This window comes from Mauremys reevesii, linkage group 2 (genome assembly GCF_016161935.1).
Source record: "Mauremys reevesii isolate NIE-2019 linkage group 2, ASM1616193v1, whole genome shotgun sequence".
Lineage (NCBI taxonomy): Eukaryota > Metazoa > Chordata > Testudines > Geoemydidae > Mauremys > Mauremys reevesii.
In genome coordinates, this window is record NC_052624.1 from 272,289,840 (window position 1) to 272,310,290 (window position 20,451).

Here is a 20,451-nt window from a genome sequence, read left to right on the forward strand (position 1 = left end):
GGTTATGAGCCTGATTGTGGAATGTGAGTGGATACTTGATGGAATTCGTGGGCATATTTGGACCAGCTGTAATTAGTTTCACATAGAGAAAGGTTGGAAAGGACTTGGCAGGCCCAGTGAATTATGTGTGTTACTGATGTTCCAGTAGGTGCTACTTTGCTGCTTACAGAACACTTTATTTTAAGCAACAAAGAATCCTGTGGCACCTTATAGACTAACAGACGTTTTGCAGCATGAGCTTTCGTGGGTGAATACCCACTTCTTCGGATGCAAGCAGTGGAAATTTCCAGGGGCGGGTGTATATATAAGCAAGCAAGAAGCAAGCTAGAGATAACGAGGTTAGATCAATCAGGGAGGATGAGGCCCTGTTCCAGCAGCTGAGGTGTGGAAACCAAGGGAGGAGAAACTGGTTCTGTAATTGGCAAGCCATTCACAGTCTTTGTTTAGTCCTGAGCTGAGGGTGTTAAATTTGCAGATGAACTGGAGCTCAGCAGTTTCTCTTTGAAGTCTGGTCCTAAAGTTTTTTTGCTGTAGGATGGCCACCTTAAAATCTGCTATTGTGTGGCCAGGGAGGTTGAAGTGTTCTCCTACAGGTTTTTGTATCTTGCCATTCCTAATGTCTGATTTGTGTCCATTTATCCTTTTCCTTAGAGACTGTCCAGTTTGGCCGATGTACATAGCAGAGGGGCATTGCTGGCATATGATGGCATATATTACATTGGTGGACGTGCAGGTGAATGAACCGGTGATGGTGTGGCTGATCTGGTTAGGTCCTGTGATGGTGTTGCTGGTGTAGATATGTGGGCAGAGTTGGCATCGAGGTTTGTTGCATGGGTTGGTTCCTGAGCTAGAGTTACTATGGTGCGGTGTGCAGTTGCTGGTGAGAATATGCTTCAGGTTGGCAGGTTGTCTGTGGGCGAGGACTGGCCTGCCACCCAAGGCCTGTGAAAGTGTGGGATCATTGTCCAGGATGGGTTGTAGATCCCTGATGATGCGTTGGAGGGGTTTGAGCTGGGGACTGTATGTGATGGCCAGTGGAGTCCTGTTGGTTTCTTTCTTGGGTTTGTCTTGCAGTAGGAGGCTTCTGGGTACACATCTGGCTCTGTTGATCTGTTTCCTTATTTCCTCGTGTGGGTACTGTAGTCTTGAGAATGCTTGGTGGAGATTTTCTAGGTGTTGGTCTCTGTCTGCGGGGTTAGAGCAGATACGGTTGTACCTCAGTGCTTGGCTGTAGACAATGGATCTTGTGGTGTGCCCGGGATGGAAGCTGGAGGCATGAAGGTAGGCATAGCGGTCGGTAGGTTTTCGGTATAGGGTGGTGTTAATGTGACCACCACTTATTTGCACCGTGGTGTCTAGGAAGTGGACCTCCCGTGTAGATAGGTCCAGGCTGAGGTTGATGGAGGGGTGGAAGCTGTTGAAATCATGGTGGAATTTTTCCAGAGTCTCCTTCCCGTGGGTCCAGATGATGAAGATGTCATCAATGTAGCGTAGGTAGAGAAGGGGCGTGAGTGGACGGGAGCTGAGGAAGCGTTGTTCCAGGTCGGCCATAAAAATATTGGCATATTGTGGGGCCATGCGGGTGCCCATAGCGGTGCCACTGATCTGGAGATATATATTGTTATTAAATTTGAAATAGTTGTGTGTGAGGATCTGTCCTCACCCACAGACAACCTGCCAACCTGAAGCATATTCTCACCAGCAACTGCACACCGCACCATAGTAACTCTAGCTCAGGAACCAACCCATGCAACAAACCTCGATGCCAACTCTGCCCACATATCTACACCAGCAACACCATCACAGGACCTAACCAGATCAGCCACACCATCACCGGTTCATTCACCTGCACGTCCACCAATGTAATATATGCCATCATATGCCAGCAATGCCCCTCTGCTATGTACATCGGCCAAACTGGACAGTCTCTAAGGAAAAGGATAAATGGACACAAATCAGACATTAGGAATGGCAAGATACAAAAACCTGTAGGAGAACACTTCAACCTCCCTGGCCACACAATAGCAGATTTTAAGGTGGCCATCCTACAGCAAAAAAACTTTAGGACCAGACTTCAAAGAGAAACTGCTGAGCTCCAGTTCATCTGCAAATTTAACACCCTCAGCTCAGGACTAAACAAAGACTGTGAATGGCTTGCCAATTACAGAACCAGTTTCTCCTCCCTTGGTTTCCACACCTCAGCTGCTGGAACAGGGCCTCATCCTCCCTGATTGATCTAACCTCGTTATCTCTAGCTTGCTTCTTGCTTGCTTATATATACACCCGCCCCTGGAAATTTCCACTGCTTCCATCCGAAGAAGTGGGTATTCACCCACGAAAGCTCATGCTGCAAAACGTCTGTTAGTCTATAAGGTGCCACAGGATTCTTTGTTGCTTCTACAGAACCAGACTAACACGGCTACCCCTCTGATACTTGACACCATGCAAGGCACTGCATTTAGCCGTATGGAGTGGAAATCCATCAACCTCATGAAGAAACTTGCACAAATACAGACGGATATCATCTTCCTTTCCAAATGTAAACGGATGGACATCATACCTAATGGACTAAAGGTAAAAAATCCACTGCTATCTACATACTACACAGACCAGAGCGAGAGATTATGCCGTACTCTATCTTAGAAACTGAGGAACCACCTGATCAGCATCCTATACAGGAAACAGGAAAACATCAAAAAAGAGCTCTCCAACCTAGAGACTCTCATCAATAACCAAACTTCCATACAAACGGACTTCACTAAAATAAGACAGGAGATCTACATTACTCACTTCACCTCTCTAAAAAGGAAAAAGGACTGTAAGCTGTCTAAACTCCTACCTGCCACATGGGGCCACAACCGTGATACCCCTAACCCACCCAGCAATATCGTCAATCTATCCAGCCACACACTCAGCCCAGAAGAACAGTCTGTCCTATCTCGGGGACTCTCTTTCTGCCCTGCCACCCCCACCAACATGATACAGTTCTGCGGCGATCTGGAAGCCTACTTTCGCCGTCTCCGACTCAAAGAATACTTCCAGGACAACACTGAACAGCGCACTGATACACAGTTACCCTCCCACCAACAGCACAAGAAGAAGAACTCCACATGGACTCCTCCTGAGGGTCGAAATGACAGTCTGGACCTATACATTGAATGCTTCCGCCGACGTGCACAGGCAGAAATTGTGGAAAAACAACATCGCTTGCCTCACAACCTAAGTCGTGCAGAACGCAATGCCACCCACAGCCTCAGAAACCATCCTGACATTATAATCAAAGAGGCTGATAAAGGAGGTGCTGTTGTCATCATGAACAGGTCTGACTACCAAAAGGAGGCCGCCAGACAACTCTCCAATACCAAATTTTACAGGCTACTTCCCTCAGATCCCACTGAGGAATACACTAAGAAACCGCACCATCTACTCAGGACACTCCCTACACTAACACCGGAACAAATCAACATACCCTTAGAACCCCGACCAGGGTTATTCTATCTACTACCCAAGATCCACAAACCCGGAAATCCTGGATGCCCCATCATCTCTGGCATTGGAACTCTCACTGAAGGACTGTCTGGATATGTGGACTCTCTACTCAGACCCTATGTTACCAGCACTCCCAGCTATCTCCGTGACACCACTGATTTCCTGAGGAAACTACAATGCATTGGTGACCTTCCAGAAAACACCATCCTAGCCACCACGGATGTAGAGGCTCTCTACACAAACATCCCACACACTGATGGAATACAAGCTGTCAGGAACAGTATCCCTGATGATGCCACAGCACAACTGGTTGCTGAGCTCTGTGCCTTTATCCTCACACACAACTATTTCAAATTTAATAACAATATATATCTCCAGATCAGTGGCACCGCTATGGGCACCTGCATGGCCCCACAATATGCCAATATTTTTATGGCCGACCTGGAACAACGCTTCCTCAGCTCCCGTCCACTCACGCCCCTTCTCTACCTACGCTACATTGATGACATCTTCATCATCTGGACCCACGGGAAGGAGACTCTGGAAAAATTCCACCATGATTTCAACAGCTTCCACCCCTCCATCAACCTCAGCCTGGACCTATCTACACGGGAGGTCCACTTCCTAGACACCACGGTGCAAATAAGTGGTGGTCACATTAACACCACCCTATACCGAAAACCTACCGACCGCTATGCCTACCTTCATGCCTCCAGCTTCCATCCGGACACACCACAAGATCCATTGTCTACAGCCAAGCACTGAGGTACAACCGTATCTGCTCTAACCCCGCAGACAGAGACCAACACCTAGAAAATCTCCACCAAGCATTCTCAAGACTACAGTACCCACACGAGGAAATAAGGAAACAGATCAACAGAGCCAGATGTGTACCCAGAAGCCTCCTACTGCAAGACAAACCCAAGAAAGAAACCAACAGGACTCCACTGGCCATCACATACAGTCCCCAGCTCAAACCCCTCCAACGCATCATCAGGGATCTACAACCCATCCTGGACAATGATCCCACACTTTCACAGGCCTTGGGTGGCAGGCCAGTCCTCGCCCACAGACAACCTGCCAACCTGAAGCATATTCTCACCAGCAACTGCACACCGCACCATAGTAACTCTAGCTCAGGAACCAACCCATGCAACAAACCTCGATGCCAACTCTGCCCACATATCTACACCAGCAACACCATCACAGGACCTAACCAGATCAGCCACACCATCACCGGTTCATTCACCTGCACGTCCACCAATGTAATATATGCCATCATATGCCAGCAATGCCCCTCTGCTATGTACATCGGCCAAACTGGACAGTCTCTAAGGAAAAGGATAAATGGACACAAATCAGACATTAGGAATGGCAAGATACAAAAACCTGTAGGAGAACACTTCAACCTCCCTGGCCACACAATAGCAGATTTTAAGGTGGCCATCCTACAGCAAAAAAACTTTAGGACCAGACTTCAAAGAGAAACTGCTGAGCTCCAGTTCATCTGCAAATTTAACACCCTCAGCTCAGGACTAAACAAAGACTGTGAATGGCTTGCCAATTACAGAACCAGTTTCTCCTCCCTTGGTTTCCACACCTCAGCTGCTGGAACAGGGCCTCATCCTCCCTGATTGATCTAACCTCGTTATCTCTAGCTTGCTTCTTGCTTGCTTATATATACACCCGCCCCTGGAAATTTCCACTGCTTGCATCCGAAGAAGTGGGTATTCACCCACGAAAGCTCATGCTGCAAAACGTCTGTTAGTCTATAAGGTGCCACAGGATTCTTTGTTGCTTCTACAGAACCAGACTAACACGGCTACCCCTCTGATACTTTATTTTAAGCTTCCATAAAAAGTGTCTCCATTGATCGTTTCTCATGATGTGGCTGTTGGGGTATGTTTGTTACAGGAGAGCTATATAAACAAGATAAACCTGTGTATATTTATACATGTAGCTAGTTTATAGAGCACTGTAGCGGGCCGGTGTGGCTCCCCTCCTCCCCGGAGAGGGTTGAGCCCCGGACACAGGAAGGGGCGGGGCTACGGAGTAGTGAGCCCGCCCCTCAGCGGGTCAGGCGGCGACCCGGAAGAATAAAAGCCAGCCCAGCCATCTCAGTCAGGCCCCAGCCACCCCAGGGAGCAGACCTGCCTGAGGGAGCTCCTGACGGGGAAGTCGCTGGAGCCTCGGGCCCTTGCCTGGACTGGCCGGAGATACCCCAGACCCGCTACTGGGAAGACCCGCCGGAGCTTCCCCGTGCTACCTATGATGAGGAGCCGCTAGGAAACTCCCCATCGCCGTGCTGCTATCCTGAGGAACCCCCGGATCCGAGTTGGCCAGCTTTCCCCGAGGACCTACCCGATCTACCCCCCAGCCCGGGGGTTGAGCAACCAATGCAGTGGGACTTCCCGGAACCCGACGCCGTGGGCCAGGTAGGACCAGAGGGGGATAGTGGAAGTGGCCCGGGGGCAGCCGACCTCAGTCAGGCTGCTGACCAGACCAAGACTATGTCAGTGTTTTGCGGTCAGGATCCCCACTGACCGTCAGCGGTGACGACCGCTGTCTAGGGCCCCGGGCCGGGACACAGTGGAGTGGGTGGGCCTGTGTCCCCCCTGCCCCCCCCCCCACTCACGGGTGGCAGTTATCCCCCTCTTCTTACCGCCCAGCCCCTGCTCCAGAGGGCCTGGGCCTATTTGTACTGCTTACCGCCCAGCCCCTGCTCCAGAGGGCCTGGGCCTATTTGTACTGGTTACCGCCCAGCCCCTGCTCCAGAGGGCCGGGGCCTATTTGTACTGCTTGCCGCCCCGCCCCTGCTCCAGAGGGCCGGGGCCTATTTGTACTGCTTGCCGCCCCGCCCCTGCTCCAGAGGGCCTGGGCCTATTTGTACTGCTTGCCGCCCAGCCCCTGCTCCAGAGGGCCTGGGCCTATTTGTACTGCTTGCCGCCCAGCCCCTGCTCCAGATCAAAAAAACTTTAGGACCAGACTTCAAAGAGAAACTGCTGAGCTCCAGTTCATCTGCAAATTTAACACCCTCAGCTCAGGACTAAACAAAGACTGTGAATGGCTTGCCAATTACAGAACCAGTTTCTCCTCCCTTGGTTTCCACACCTCAGCTGCTGGAACAGGGCCACATCCTCCCTGATTGATCTAACCTCGTTATCTCTAGCTTGCTTCTTGCTTGCTTATATATACACCCGCCCCTGGAAATTTCCACTGCTTGCATCCGAAGAAGTGGGTATTCACCCACGAAAGCTCATGCTGCAAAACGTCTGTTAGTCTATAAGGTGCCACAGGATTCTTTGTTGCTTCTACAGAACCAGACTAACACGGCTACCCCTCTGATACTTTATTTTAAGGTTCCATAAAAAGTGTCTCCATTGATCGTTTCTCATGATGTGGCTGTTGGGGTATGTTTGTTACAGGAGAGCTCTATATACAAGATAAACCTGTGTATATTTATACATGTAGCTAGTTTATAGAGCACTGTAGCGGGCCGGTGTGGCTCCCCTCCTCCCCGGAGAGGGTTGAGCCCCGGACACAGGAAGGGGTGGGGCTACGGAGTAGTGAGCCCGCCCCTCAGCGGGTCAGGCGGGGACCCGGAAGAATAAAAGCCAGCCCAGCCAGCTCAGTCAGGCCCCAGCCACCACAGGGAGCAGACCTTCCTGAGGGAGCTCCTGACGGGGAAGTCGCTGGAGCCTCGGGCCCTTGCCTGGACTGGCCGGAGATACCCCAGACCCGCTACTGGGAAGACCTGCCGGAGCTTCCCCGTGCTACCTATGATGAGGAGCCACTAGGAAACTCCCCATCGCCGTGCTGCTATCCTGAGGAACCCCCGGATCCGAGTTGGCCAGCTTTCCCCGAGGACCTACCCGATCTACCCCCCAGCCCGGGGGTTGAGCAACCAATGCAGTGGGACTTCCCGGAACCCGACGCCGTGGGTCAGGTAGGACCAGAGGGGGATAGTGGAAGTGGCCCGGGGGCAGCCGACCTCAGTCAGGCTGCTGACCAGACCAAGACTATGTCAGTGTGTTGCGGTCAGGATCCCCACTGACCGTCAGCGGTGACGACCGCTGTCTAGGGCCCCGGGCCGGGACACAGTGGAGTGGGTGGGCCTGTGTCCCCCCTGCCCCCCCCACTCACGGGTGGCAGTTATCCCCCTCCTCTTACCGCCCAGCCCCTGCTCCAGAGGGCCTGGGCCTATTTGTACTGCTTACCGCCCAGCCCCTGCTCCAGAGGGCCTGGGCCTATTTGTACTGCTTGCCGCCCAGCCCCTGCTCCAGAGGGCCTGGGCCTATTTGTACTGCTTGCCGCCCCGCCCCTGCTCCAGAGGGCCGGGGCCTATTTGTACTGCCTGCCGCCCAGCCCCTGCTCCAGAGGGCCTGGGCCTATTTGTACTGCCTGCCGCCCAGCCCCTGCTCCAGAGGGCCTGGGCCTTTGCCAGACCGGTTGTACTGCTTACAGCTCAGCCTGACAGCAAAAGGCCTGAGCCCCAACTGACTCTGTCTTCATTTACCTAGCCTTAAAGGGACAGGACAGAGCACCCCCCGTGAGACCAGCGGGCCGGTGTGGCTCCCCTCCTCCCCTCAGAGGGTTGAGCCCCGGACCGACCTGTTACAAGCACCATCTACTGACCAAGAATATATAGTATTGGTCACATGACGGTAGGCTCAATAAAGTTGTTACACGCTGCAGATGGCTTCCTTATTAAGCAGCTCTTCACAAAGTCTCACCACCGTATACCTGATGTAAGTCTTTAGAAAACAAAATTAAGTTCAGCATATCCTTGTAGGCTAATCACAACTCACCATAAGGGATAGCCACCAATCAGTACTGCTAGCTTGCACTTGTTACCTGTCTAAGGCTGGGATCGGCAACCTTTGGCATGCGGCCCACCAGGGTAAGCCCCTTGGTGGGCTGGGCCAATTTGTTTACCTGTGGCATTGGCAGGTTTGGCCGATTGCAGCGCCCACTCGTTGTGGTTCGCCACTCCAGGCCAATGGGGGCTGTGGGAAGCGGTGGCCAGCACATCCCTCAGCCCGCGCCGCTCTCCGCAGCCCCCATTGGCCTGGAGCAGCGAATTGCGGCCAGAGGGAGCCGTGATTGGCTGAACCTTCGTACGCGGCAGGTAAACAAACTGGCCCGGCCTGCCAGGGTGCTTACGCTGGCGGGCCGCGGGCCAAAGGTTTCTGATCCCTGGTCTAAGGCCTAGGATACACACTTCAGCACATCTGAGTCCACCCAATAGATGGCAGTGGTACCCAAATGCACGAGGCAGTTCATTATAATCTGTTAATTAGAAAACACGTATTTTTGTTTAACGTGACTCATAATTTTTCAAATAAGAGGAAGATGACAGATGGAAAGTAGTGCAATATGTCCAGTTTCTATTAATGTGACAATTAGATAGTTATAGAAATGCAACCGATCACAGCTACTGTTGCCTTTTGTCAAAGGAAGATCTTGTATGGACTACATACTTGTCAAGGGTCAGGTGTGGAGAACGGAGTCACATGAAAATAGGCTGAGTGGGTTATGTCAGAGGATGTGTTCAAAAGGATCTTATAGTTTAGACATTGGTCTTAATTGTTTTTTTATTATTATTATTTATTGCTTTTATCCAGTTCCCAGAGCTTTGGAGGGGCACATTTTTAAATAAATCAAATTAAAAAATTAAAAACACCACGACAAATTTAGTGGATGACTTCCTACATCTTCCATGTGGAACAAGAGGGCCTGGCTTCCTTCATAGTTTGTACCCCCGTCTCTATGGTTGCGGAAAATTCCACTTCAATATTATACTGTCCCTGCATGCTTAAGGGTGTGTGTGTGTGTGTGTCTGTGTGTGCATGCATGTTCATGTGAAAGGACTCACTCCCTCTGACATCACATTTGTGTCCTGACTCATCTCTATGACTACATCTAAAGTCTAAACTAGGGGTAGGATTCCCAGTTCATGTACAGATAAGCATACTAGCTTGATGAGAGCTGGCGCAAGCATAAATAGTATAGCTGAGATAGCACGAACAGTGGCAGCTGCATGTGTACCTGAGATGGGAGTCACATCCCTAGGTCACAGTTTTTGCATAGCCTTGGTCTCATGAGATTACGTAATGCTTAGTGCAAGTCTCCAGGTGCTGGAGAATCAATTTCTGCAATGTGTAACATCAGCTCATGTCTGACACACATAGGTCACTGGGAAGTAGGAAATCTGCCATCCTGTGACTGGTGCACGATATTAAATGAGGATAATGATATAATAGGCATAACAGACACTTGGTGGAATGAGGATAATGAATGGGACACTGTGAGGGCTGTTCCTAGGGGGGTGAGGGGCCCAGGACAAGTCAGCCCCCGCCATAGGCCTGAGAACTAGAGGTGCAGGGGGTGCTGCAAAACCCCCGGGGTCATGGCTGCCAACACTGAGCCCGGGGTCTCAGTTGATGTCCCCACGCCCCAGGGTCTCGGGCGCTGGCCACTCACACTGGCCTATGGGGCCCCCCCAAAGCGCGCAGCCCTGAGCAGTCGCCCAGATTTACCGTACCCAAGGGACAGCTCTGGACACAGTAATACCAGGGTACCAAATATATTGGAAGGACAGAACAGGTCGTGCTGGTGGGGGAGTGGCACTATAAGTGAAAGAAAGCATAGAATCAAATGAAGTAAAAATCTTAAATGAACCAATCTGTACCATAGAATCTGTATGGATAGTAATTCCATGCTCTAATAATAAGAATATAGCAGTAGGGCTGAATTACTGACCACCTGACCAGGATGGTGATAGTGACTGTGAAATGCTCAGGGAGATTAGAGAGTCTTTTAAAATAAAAAACTCAATAATAATGGGGGATTTCAACTATCCCCATATTGACTGGGTACATATCACCTCAGCACGGGATGCAGAGATAAAGTTTCTTGACAACTTAAATGATGGCTTCTTGGAGCAGCTAGTCCTGGAACCCACAAAAGGAGAGGCAATTCTTGATTTAGTCCTAAGTGGAACACGGGATCTGGTCCACAAGGTGACTATAGCTGGACCCCTTGGTAATAGTGACCATAATATAATTAAAAAAAACAGGAGTACTTGTGGCACCTTAAAGACTAACAAATTTATTTAAGCATGAGCTTTCGTGAGCTACAAGTGAGCTGTAGCTCACGAAAGCTCATGCTTAAATAAATTTGTTAGTCTTTAAGGTGCCACAAGTACTCCTGTTTTTTTTGCGGATACAGACTAACACGGCTGCTACTCTGAAACCTGTCATAATATAATTAAATCTCACATCCCTGCGGCAGGGAAAACACCACATCAGTCCAACACATTTTAATTTCAGAAAGAGGAATACACAAAATGAGGAGGTTAGTGAAACAGAAATTAAAGGGCACAGTGCTAAAAGTGAAATCCCTGCAAGCTGCCTGGAATTTTTTTAAAGACACCATAATAGAGACTTAACTTAAATGTATATCCCAAATAAAAAACATAGTACAAGAACCAAAAAGAGCCACTGTGGCTAAACAACAAAGTAAAAGAAGCAGCAAGAGGCAAAAAGGCATCCTTTAAAAAGTGGAAGTTAAATCCTAGTGAGGAAAATAGAAAGGAGCATAAACTCTGGCAAATCTGATTGCCATATTTGGGGTCGGGAAGGAATTTTCCTCTAGGGCAGATTGGCAGAGGCCCTGGAGGTTTTTCGCCTTCCTCTGCAGCATGGGGCATGGGTCACTTGCTGGAGGATTCTCTGCAGCTTGAGGTCTTCAACCCACAATGTGAGGACTTCAATAACTCAGACATAGGTTAGGGGTTTGTTATAGAAGTGGATGGGTGAGATTCTGTGGCCTGCATTGTGCAGAAGGTCAGACTAGATGATCATAATGGTCCCTTCTGACCTTAAAGTCTATGAGTCTGAGTCTATAAATGAAGTGTAAAAATATAATTAGGAAGACCAAAAAAGAATTTGAAGAACAGCTAGCCAAAGACTCAAAAAGTAATAGCAAATTTTTTTTTGAGTACGTCAGATGTAGGAAGCCTATTAAACAACCAGTGGGGCCACTGGATGATCGAGGTGCTAAAGGCGCACTCAAGGACGATAAGGCCATTGCGGAGAAACTAAATGAATTCTTTGCATCGGTCTTTACAGCTGTGGATGTGAGGGAGATTTCCAAACCTGAGCCATTCTTTTTAGGTAACAAATCTAAGGAACTGTCCCAGATTGAGGTGTCATTAGAGGAGGTTTTGGAACAAATTGATAAACTGAACAGTAATAAGTCACCAGGAGCAGATGATATTCACCCAAGAGTTCTGAAGGAACTCAAATGTGAAATTGCAGAACTACTAACTGTGGTATGTAACCTATCGTTTAAATCAGCTTCTGTACCAGATGACTAGATAGCTAATGTGACACCAATTTTTTTAAAAAGTTCAAGAGGTGATCCTGGCAATTACAAGCCGCTACGCCTAACTTCTGTACCGGGCAAACTGGTTGAAACTATAGTAAAGAACAGAATTGTCAGACACATAGATTAACATAATTTCTTGGGGAAAAGTTAACATGGTTTTTGTAAAGGGAAATCATGCCTCATCAATCTACTAGAATTCTTTGAGGTGGTCAACAAGCATGTGGACAAGGGGGATCCAGTGGATATAGTGTTCTTAGATTTTCAGAAAGCCTTTGACAAGATTCCTCACCAAAGGTTCTTAAGCAAAATAATATGTCATGGGATAAGAGGGAAGGTTCTCTCATGGACTGGTAACTGGTTAAAAGATAGGAAACAAAGGGTAGGAATAAATGGTCAGTTTTCAGAATGGAGAGAGGTAAATAGTGGTGTCCCCTAGGGGTATGTACTAGGACCGGTCCTATTCAACATATTCATAAATGATCTGGAAAAAGGGGTAAACAGTGAGGTGTCAAAATTTGCAGATGATACAAAATTACTCAAGATAGTTATGTCCCAGGCAGACTGTGAAGAGCTATAAAAGGATCTCTCAAAACTGGATGACTGGGCAACAAAATGGCAGATGACATTTAATGTTCATAAATGCAAAGTAATGAACACCGGAAAACCTAATCCCAACTATCCATATAAAATGATGGGGTTTAAATTAGCTGTTACCACTCAGGAAAGAGATCTGGGAGTCATTGTGAATAGTTCTCTGAAAACATCCACTCAGTGTGCAGCAGCAGTCAAAAAAGCAAACAGAATGTTGGGAATCATTAAGAAAGGGATAGATAATGAGACATAAAATATCTTCTTGCCTCTATATAAATCCATGGTACGCCCACATCTTGAATACTGTGTGCAGATGTGGTTGCCCCATCTCAAAAAAGATATATGGAAATTGGAAAAGGTTCAGAAAAGGAGAACAAAAATTATTAGGGGTATGGAATGGCTTCCGTATGAGGAGAGATTAATAAAACTTGGACTTTTCAGCTTGATAAAGAGACAGCTAAGGGGGATATGATAGAGGTCTATAAAATCATGACTGGTGTGGAGAAAGTAAATGAGGAAGTGTTATTTACTCCTTCTCATAACACAAGAACTAGGGGGCACCAAATGAAATTAATAGGCAGCAGGTTTAAAACAAACAAAAGGAAGCAGCAAAGAGTCCTGTGGCACCTTATAGACTAACAGACGTATTGAAGCATGAACTTTCGTGGGTGAATACCCACTTCATCATATTCACCCACGAAAGCTCATGCTTCAATACGTCTGTTAGTCTATAAGGTGCCACAGGACTCTTTGCTGCTTTTACAGATCCAGACTAACATGGCTACCCCTCTGATACTAAACAAAAAGAAGTATTTCTTCACACAACACACAGTCAGTCTGCAGAACTCTTTGCCAGAGGATGTTGTGAAGGCCAAGACAATAACAGAGTTCAAAAAAGAACTAGATACATTCATGAAGGATAGGTCCATCCATGGCTAGTAGCCAGAATGGGCAGGGATGGTGTCCATAGCCTCTGTTTGCCAGAAGCTGGGAATGAGCGACAGGAAATGAATTACTTGATGATCACCTGTTCTGTTCATTCCTTCTGGGGCACCTGGCATTGGCCACTGTCAGAAGACAGGATACTGGGTTAGATGGACCTAGTCTGACCCGGTATGTTCTTATAAAAACTTTAGATAGAGGGTAGGCTTTTGAAAAGTGTCTAAGCCACTTAGGCACCTTGAATTTCCAGGTAACTGAAACCCTGTCTACGCACAAAAGTTGTACCACTACACTGGTATAGTTCAAGCTGTACAACCCCTTTAGTGTGGATGCAGTGATACCAAGACAACTTATTCCTGTACAGAAAAAGAAATACGTTACACTGCAATAAGACATCTTTATGCTGCTTTAACTGTGTCCACACCTGGGGTTGTACCGAAATAACTGTATCAGTAAAAAAAAGTCACACTCCTAACCAACATGATTTTACCAGTACAAAAACTACGTGAGGACCAAGTCTGAGGCTCCTAGTGCCCAAGTGACTTTTAAAAACAGAATTTAGGTTGCTAAATCACTTAGGTACTTTTGAAAGTTTTACTCCGTCAATTTGGATCTTCTTCCTTTTGAAGTTCCTCTCCTGTTTCTCCCCTAATCTTTCTAAATCAGCTGTTCTTTTTTGTGGTGATGCAGTACATATCCTGGGGCTTTAGAATAAAAGATTAGCATTTAATATGGAGGGCTCACAGCACCCATGATTTTAGTGTGATTGTACTGAAAGAGCTCTCCAGAATGCAGTACAGCTGGATATAATCCAAACCCAACAAACAGCTGAATGAAATGTTGAGAGAGGATTGTGCAGAAGTGAAAAATATCTATATTATTGTGTGTGATATTGCACACGCCTTGCTAGATCAAAGGGGCTGTTAGAGAAAACAAGCAGAACAGGTAAAACAATGGCCTAGATTAGGAGAATCCGGATACTCAAACACAATAGCCAAGTTTATAGCCATGAAGCGGGATTCCTCAGCTCCAACCCTACTTACATAACTGTTTTGCTAAAACAGATGATTTGGAGACCAAAAGACAATGATCTTTTAAAAGATTCGCCCTCCAGAAAGGGAGAAGGAGAAAGGGAGAGACAGAAAGGGCCCTCAGCTGCTACAGGCTGATATGGGGCTTGTCTGCACAGCAAGTTACTGGGGGCAAATCAGGATGTGAATCTGCAGCACACCATGTAGCTGTGCAGTGCCATCCGGCAGTGTCCACACAGCACAGTTATTGCAGGGCAAGCTGGTGCACTGTAAATTCACACCCTGGCTTGCTGTGCAGTAACTTATCATATAGACAAGCCCTGAGAGTCAGGGTCTGCAGCAGGATTTCAGCAACTTGGTCCCCAAGATAGGGGCAGAGGAGACAAAGCTAAGTCACATCTATCTAGGGGCCAGAGACACGAAAATGCCAAGCGCAGGTAAGACAGTATGTCTATACGTCTCTGTTATATTAAGTCAATTTTAGCTTTTGGCAAATAAATCTTGTTTTGCTTTGAAGAAGCTGCTTCTGTGTCACTGCATTCTGTACAGTCCACAGGCTCCCAAAGGGAAATGCTTCCAGGCTCCCATGGGGCCTGCTAGGGATCACAGGGGGTGTAACCCGGAGACCCACTCAGGGAGCGATTTGGATCATGGGGTCTTACCCCAAAGAGCAGTGCAGGCACATGCCTGTCACTTGAAAGGGGTGCACTCGGGTGGGAAGAGGATCTCAGAAGGGGCAACCTCCCCCGGGATGGTGACAATGATGCTATCAAATCTATCAATCAGCCTTTAGCAAACCTTGCTTTGCTGGGAACATTTTGGACAACACTGTATCAGATAAAACTATTTTAAAATAGCAAAAAATTCCTATACACAATGAAGCACACAAACCCTATTAGCGATGGGTTTGAATTATTTTGATAAAAGCTTTTCAATGGAAAATGCTCAGTCAACAAAACCAAATTTTGCCATTCGTGTATAAGTGATGCCTGCCCCTACATAGCCAAGCAGTCAGGTCAGGGTACATATATGGGAGATCCAGGTTCAAATCCCTGCTCTGCCTGAGAACAGGGAATTGAACCTGTTGTGACACTGCACCCCATATTCTTCGATATGATTATGGCATAAGTATGATGCATTTTATGCAAGATGGGTCATGTGAGATGTCATTGGAAAAGTAATGATTTGCTGAATATAATTATCCTATTTGTATGCATGTATCATTTTTGTATCTGAAGTTAGGAATATTGACTATGTATCTCTATTTTAAGTGCAGTTACATCTGGATAACGCCCACTAGACAAGATGCTCTCAGTCTTGATCAGTGGTCACCAACTGGTAGATTGTGATCGACTAGTTGACCATGGAGCCTCTGACAGTCAATCTCAGTCTCAGTCTAGAGTTGCCAACCCTCCTGCAGCCAAACCGGGAGATGGGCTGCTAACAGTCTGGTGGCACAGCAGGGCTAAGGCAGACTCCCTGCCTGCCTTGGCCCCACGCCGCTCCGGGAAGTGGCCAGCATGTTCCTGTGGCCCCCAGTGTGGGGGATCAGAGGGGCTCCATGCACTGCCCTCACCTGCAGGTACCACCCCCACAGCTCCCATTAGCCAGGAATGGGGAACTGCGGCCAATGGGAGCTGCGGGGGCGGTGCCTGTGAATGGGAGCAGCACACGGAGCCACCTGCCCCTCCCCCCCAGGAGCCACTGCCGGAGCAATTACACCCCCACAGCCTGCCTTAGCCCCGCTGTGCTGCCAGAGCCCACACCCTGAACCCCTTGCCCCAGCCCTAAGCCCCCGCTGCACCCAAATTCCCTGACAGAGGCCACACCATGCATCCCCCCCTGCACCCAAATTCCCTCAGAGCCCACACCATGCATCCCCCCCTGCACCCAAATTCCCTCACAGAGCCCACACCATGCATCCCCTCCTGCACCCAAATTCCCTCACAGAGCCCACACCATGCATCCCCCCTGCACCCTAATGCCCAGCCCCAGCCCTGAGCCCCTCCCACACCCCAACCCCCTGTCCCAGCCCAGTGAAAGTGAGTGAAGGTGTGGGAGAGCGAGCAAAGACTGAACTGGGGGAAGTGCTCAGACGCAGGCTAATGGGATTTTAGCCTGTGAATGATACACCTGGGGATTCCAAGCTGTAAAGCAAGTGCAGCTTGTCCCTTAAGAATCTGCAGCCTCCTTGTATCATCTCTTAGGGTGAGAATCTGCTCTTCATATCCAATCTAGTTAGTGTATTAAGTTTAGTTTGTATTTTTTGTTTATTTGCCAGGTAATCTGTTTTGATCTGTTTGCAATCACTTATAATCACTTAAAATGTATCTTTTGCAGTTAATAAACTTGTTTTTACTTTATCTAAACCAGTAAGCTGGAGTGAAGTGTGTGAAAATCATAATTCAGGGGCAAAAGGCTGTTGCATATTCCTCTTCGCAGTGAGGGAGGGGGGCGATTTAATGAGCTCACGCTGTACAGTTCCCTGTGCGAGACGGTACAATTTGGGGTTTAGACTCCAGAGAGGGTGTGCGCCTGAGGAGCTGGGAGTAGCCTTTCCATGCAGGGGCTGGTCAGAGAGCCTGCTTGTAACTGCAGCTGGGTGTGCCCCCACCTATGTGTGCTGGTGAAAGTGCAGGCTGGAGGGCTTTGTAGCTGGTCACAGCAGTACGGTATAAGAGGAGCCCAGGCAGGTGGGCCAGGGGCTCAGTGGTATCCCAGTTCCAGGTGGAACCCCAGGGGGAACCCATCATACCTGTCTCCCTCATATCCCAGGTGAGAGCCAGCAGACTACAGGTCTGTCTCATCTTACGCGGGGGTTCCGTTCCACGGTTAGCGCGTAAAGCGAAAACCGCATATAGTCAAAATTACATTGAGTTGAATGGCGGGCGGAATCGCCCGCTCTACAGAAACAGAATTTAAATTGTTATTTTTCTCTTTTTTTTGTTTTTGCTAACCGTGTAAAGCTGAAATCGCGCATGTTAAATGCGCGTAAGATGCGACAGACCTGTATTACCCACATTGCTGTAGAATATCCTCTTGCACGCACATGTGATAATTTTCAGAAGCTCAGTTTCATCCCAATATGGAATGGGAATTTTTTTTAAATCCCGTAACTTTTTTCAGGATAAGAAAACTGTTTCCCATCTGACACCCGTCACAACTTCTTGGGTGGATTTCTCTAAAGGAAGTCAGAAGTCTGACACTCTTGCCTTTAAATTGTGTAAGTGCAAAATGGAACAAAGCTGTCATTATATAATCTTAAAACTCTGGAGCTGAAGTTTTCCCAGGACCTGTGTATTTTGCTACACTTTGAGTGATACCAGATTGACTGTCAGTAATGCAGGGAAGCCATGTGGTGCCGTTTGTGCCAGCAGCAGTCCCCAGAAAATGTCAAGCAAATTAGGGCCAGTCACAGATTTCAGACTGCTTCCATTACCACAAAGTGTGCATTGCCTGAAACCGAAGCCAAAGGCCCAAAGCACCCTACCAAGTAGAAGTGTTTAGTGAAAACATTGCTTGAAAACCAATTTTGCTCTTTAGGCAGCGTGCACAATCATGCTTTTCAGATGGTGATAATGACAGGTTGATGGTATATCTTCCCCCAAATGTAAGGACTCTGAAAAGTGAGTGATCACAAACATTCTTGTTTTATTACAGTTTAAGTGTGAATCTTCTCTGCATCACACGCCACCTTTCCAGGCCAGTTCCCCTCCTTTACATTTCAAAATAATCCTTCCCCTCCCTTCCGAGCCCTCTGCTAACCATGTTATGTCCATGGACTCCACAGGGATAATGGTTTTATGGTTCATTACAAGAATTTGTAACACATCACATTGCCTGCTACCCTTTACCGCCCACTTTAAATCCCTTTGTATAACAATCTAACCTTCAGTTGCCCACTTCATTTCAAGGGACCTCCTACAACATGTGTTACCATTATGCTCAAAGATCTGTCTCAATCAAGGATGTCCTTCCCCAGACCTGAAAAAAAGCTCTGAAACCTGCTACCTTCCACCAACAGAAGCTGGTCCGGTAAAACATATTACCTCACCTACGTGGTCTCTCTCATGTTATGTTCACGGCATACAAACAGAGAAGGCGGAGTATTCTGTGTTTTTATCTTTCTGCAAGATTGCAACATAACACTACTTTATTTCTTAAAATGGAGAACTCTAACACAAGAACCAAAACCAGACACACAAAGCAAGCTGTTCCCTTAGGCAAACAGGCACAGCTCAGTCCACCTTGCTCCAGGCTGGCTCTTTGCAGAGTGCCTGCTGCTAGATCAGACCAGATCACACACTTCCCTATAGAGCCCTCTAGCCTGCAAGCAGGACCAGGAAACCCCTTATTCTTAAAGTGATAGTTTGTAACTTTAACAGAGTTCTCAATATACCACAATCCACTGCTACCAAGGTTTGGTGAGACCACCAGGAGGTGCTGTGCTTTGTAGGAGGAAAGGTATGTAAGAACGGAGAGGCATGCCTGAGTCAATCTCCTGTCTGTCATGAATAGGGTGACCAGATGTCCCGATTTTTGGGTCTTTTTCTTATATAGGATCCTATTACCCCCCACCCCTGCCCCGATTTTTCACACTTGCTGTCTGGTCACCCTAGTCATGAATGCCACCCTACTGTGTCTCTCCACTGCCAAGAAGCACCTCCTCCTTCCTGGCCTTCAGTTAGAACCAACAGCAAGAAAAAATGACTCTTTCTTTCTATTCTTCAGACTAGAAGTATGGGCCTACAGGAGAAGAAAGCACTGCAAGTTTCCTGGAATAGAACCCAACGTCCCTTTGCGGGAAGCAGCAGCTAGCTCTGGAGAAAGTGAGGCTGGCCAACTGCTGTTTGTAAATGGCTCTTCAAAAAACCATAGTAGGGCTTAGGAAAAAGGCTTGGGATGTGGTGGGAGGCCTGATTCTGATGGGAGGAAACTGGACCAGAATGGGTCATAGGCTGCATGTTAGGGAGTAGGGCTGCAGTGGGTCTGCAGGCCAGATGTGATAATTATTAGAGCGTGGTGCGGGAGGGTTTTGGTGTCTGCTGGAAAGCTTGTCTGATCTGTGGGCAATCACAAACCTTGCTGAAGTTGAGGGGCATGCTAGCCACCTTTCATTTGGGCTAAATGAGCGAGCAATTAAATGCCCTTTGGCTTAGTAATAGCTGAAACCATGGTAGCCATTGCCCAAGGTATGCACCAGTATGGCAATGCTGAAGAAGCTGAGCCACATGGCCTGAGGGGTTTCCTTGGGACTGCAAAATGCAGGGGCTGGGGAATTGAGCTGGTTGCAGCTGCCTGTCTTTGGGTGAAAGGCTGCAGGAAGCAGACAGAAAGTGAGATGACAACAAGAGAAACTGTGAACATGGCCCTGGGAGGAAACCAAGAGAGGCAGAGCTTTCTGGGGGCAGAACACTGACTGGAAAGGCAGGCTTGGAAATTGTGAGCAAGGAAACTGTCCCGTTAGTTGTTCCTACTGTCTTCAGGGAAACAGGACTTGGTACATTCTTTGTAAAAAACCAAAACCAAATGAGGATTGCCTCAAAGACATACCTCACTAGTATCATCAATTTCTCCTAACAGAAACAACCCAGCAAGGGCTTAGGTGACTTATACAGTCACCCAACAAGCCACTGGCAGAGCCAAGAATAAAACCCAAATCTCCTGAGTCCCAATCTAGTGCTACATCCATTAAGTCACCCTGCCTCTCCTAGCTGGCAGGTACATAGAGTAGAAGGGCTTTCTTGCCTGAGATGTTGATATTCCAAGGTTTTTGTGGGAGAGGGGACAGAAATACCATGCACAGAGGGAGAGAGGTTTGCAAATGCACTTCAGCCACCAAAGCAGGGGAGGTAACTCATCCTGAAGTAATTCGCCCCACAATAGTAATAATTAAAAATATTGTGATACATAAAAACCCATCACTAACACCAACTACGAACATATACAAATTAGTTTTCTTTGTGTTCCTACCATTATAACGACAGATGGGTCTGAAAGAAGGAAG